Below are 3,572 nucleotides of genomic sequence, written 5' to 3' on the forward strand. Positions count from 1 at the left end.
TGAATGAAAAAACTCAACACAATAAGATAGAGCAACAGTAGTTCAAGTAAAAACCCCAACAACCAACACGTCTAAGAACAACTCAAAATAAAAGAATCTCTAGTCATCTTCGGTATTGCCATCAACAACCAAAAAGTTCTCCACCACTCCACTCGTCGGATAGCATAAAGGATCTGTTGATAATTTCTACCACACCTGAGCCTTGATTATTGAAAACTCTGTTATTCCTTTCTAGCCAAATTGTCCATATCACATCAAAGAATCTAATCCACCACCGCTTCCTCTCATTCTTTCTTAGTGAAGCATTTGTCCAACTCTCCAAGTATTACTTTAGGTTACCTGACAGAGCCCATATCCTTCCAAGAGCAAATAGCCAAGCACACCATACCTGCCAAGTGATCTCACAACCAAAAAACAGATGACAAGCAGACTCAATAGACTTACAACATAATACACATATATTATCTTGCACTAACACAAACCAGCCAAATAATTCAACCCTTGGTGGGACGTAACCCCTCCAAATAGCACTAGTGAAGCCATAGCTGGTTACTTCCTCCGGGAGAGCTTCTTCCAGCATCACCTGCACAAATGAGTTTGTTGAATAAATACCAATTTTATCATAATTCCACACCACCCTATCCTCTCTCTCGTTTGTTAGCCTTACTGACTGTAAGACATCATGGAGCTGGGTCAAAAGCTCCAACTCACATTGAAATAACTCTCTCCTCCACTGGAAGCTCCATACTCACTCTAACCCATCTCAAAACCCGCAATCCCCTATAACAGATCCTTTGATGTTTGAAACCGAGAAGAGTCTTGGGAACATCTCTTTTAAGATACCACTAGGTAGCCATTCATCTTCCCAAAACCGGGCTAACCTACCATTCTCTACCTCCATAGCCAAGCCTCTGATAATCTTCTGTCTTATTTGTGGTTCCCTTATTTGAAGCTGACAAATATCCTTCCAAGGATCCCCTTTGGCAAGAATAGGCTGACCACGCAGCATCTCAGAATGGTTCATGTTAGTACAAGAGCACACCACTTTTTTCATAATGGACAATCCTCTTTTGAAAACCTCCACCACCACTTAAACAGAAGGGCTGTATTCCTAACCACTGCATCTCCCACTCCCAACCCACCCAACTTTTTAGGAGCCATCACCATCTCCCATCTCACTAGTGACATCCTAGTCCTCCCATCTTCCTTACTCCACAAGAACCGCCTTTGTAATGATATCAACTTCTCCGCTACTGCCTTCGACATCTTATACAAGCTGAGATAATATATAGGCAAGCTATTGAAAACAGATTTTATGAGAACTAGCTTACCCACCTTATTGAGGGTCTTTGCCTTCCACAGACTCAGCTTTCCTTCCACCTTATCAATCACCAGCTTCTAAGTCTTAACTAATTTTGGATTCGCTCCCAGAGAGATGCCAAGGTACCGGACTGGTAAAGAGGCTTCCTTGCACCTCAACAAATGACACATCTGACGCGTCCAGCGTTGATCACAATTAACCGGAATGAAACTGGACTTCTCAAAATTAATACCCAACCCAGACATCATCTCGAAGCACCGCAGTAAGCACTTGTAATTCCTGATAGTCTCGTCCTCTGGAGGACAGAAAAGTATAGTATCGTCCGCAAACTGTAAGTGTGACAGCTCAATGTGATCTCGCCCAACCAAAAGCGGAGAGATACGCTCATTCCTCACCGCCTCCTATAATTTTTATTAGAATAAATTATTTAAAAATTTTTATTATTAGTAATTTTAATTTGAAAAGTTATATAATTATTTATTAAAATTGTGGTTCAATTTGATTTGATGTTTTTGTCGAAATCATTTAAACCAAATCAAACCAATTAAAATTGGTTTGGTGTGATTCAATTGGTTCGATTTTTTTAATTAATTCAAATAAAAACTTATCATACTATTTCACAAAGTCATAATATTAAAATCATACAATACAATAAATCAATAACTAATAAAGTTTTGACACAATAAAATTCAACAACAAAAGAAATTACAATGACAATTAAGATCATTACAAGTTTAATTAGTCAATACATAAAAGATAAAAATAAAATTTTAACAAAAGATAGCCACATTATAGTGTTCTCTCTAGCAAAATAGTAAAACATCTTTAAATAAATCAACCTGAAATCAAAAGAGGACAACAATGATAATAATATAACATCAGTAAAAAAATATGAGTACATAGCTCATCATAATGATACAATATTAAAAAAAAATCCAGTTATACTTTAAGATTAGAAGTAGGTGCAACTTCTATAAAACATATAAAACAAAGAACAATCATAACAAATAATATTTATAAAAAAATAAATTAATGAAAAATGATTCAATCAATTAATTTGTTCATGATCTTATACTTACGGATTTATTTGGAGGAGCATTACATGTCCACTAGTTTTATCTTCGATTTTACCAATGTTACCACTTATATTATAATTAAACTACAAAAATATTACATATACAACATTAAATATCAATATAACAGTGAATCAAAACCAAAAATAGAATAACAATAAATCACTAAATCAATAACAAGTTAAAAGCAAAAAATAGCAGCAGCCATAAGACCAATAACACAAGTAAACTTGTTCATGGTACCCTTTGCACCATATTCGAATGTTCCAAAAACATATTTAAAACTATTCCACCCATGAAAATTTTCATAATAACAGCGACTATTTATTATCAAACTCATCACATCACCAATTCACCAAAATCACACAAATACCACCAAAATCATATTTGGAGTCTCCACTTTTCAAATTAAAATATTAACAAATTCAAATTAAAATCAATTAGCAACAACAATAATAAGAATAAACAATTAACAATAACAATTAGCAATAGCAGCAGTAATAACAATTAACAATTAATAAATTAAAATCAATAACAATTAACAAATTCAAAAACAAAAACAAATAATAGTAGCAGCAACCAACAAAAATTAAATTTAGGGTTTGGTTACGAAACTGATTCGGTTCCGTTTGCTTAGGGTATTTTATACTAGAATTGAAAATCGAATCGAACCACAGAAAAATTGCAAAACACTTTATTTTCAGTTATTTTGGTTGTCTGTTTTTTTATTTTCAATTTTTTTTAGTTTGATTGATCGATTTTGTTCGTATTAGATCGGTTTTGAACACCTTTAAGTAGTACTATGTAAGGTTGCATTTGTTTACAGGAAAGACACTGAAATACAGACACAGAGATACAATATCGTGTTTGACAAATAAGATATGGACAGAGATATTGTATCCAGAAACACTGAATTAGTGTATTTTGTGTCTATTCTAACAGAAAAGACACAATGACACTAATAAGAGACACAACTTATTTTTTATTTTTTCTTTTATTATTTTTGTTAATTTTTATAATTATATTTTTTATTATTATATTTTTTTCTCAACTTTTTTTAATGAAAAAATAAAAAAAATTATAATTTATTTTATTTTATTATTAAATAAAATATAAAAATATTAAATTTTATGTTTTTATTTTTTATATCTTATTCTCAATAATTTATCTAATTTTAT

Source organism: Arachis ipaensis, chromosome B09, assembly GCF_000816755.2.
Source record: "Arachis ipaensis cultivar K30076 chromosome B09, Araip1.1, whole genome shotgun sequence".
NCBI classification, from domain to species: Eukaryota; Viridiplantae; Streptophyta; class Magnoliopsida; order Fabales; family Fabaceae; genus Arachis; species Arachis ipaensis.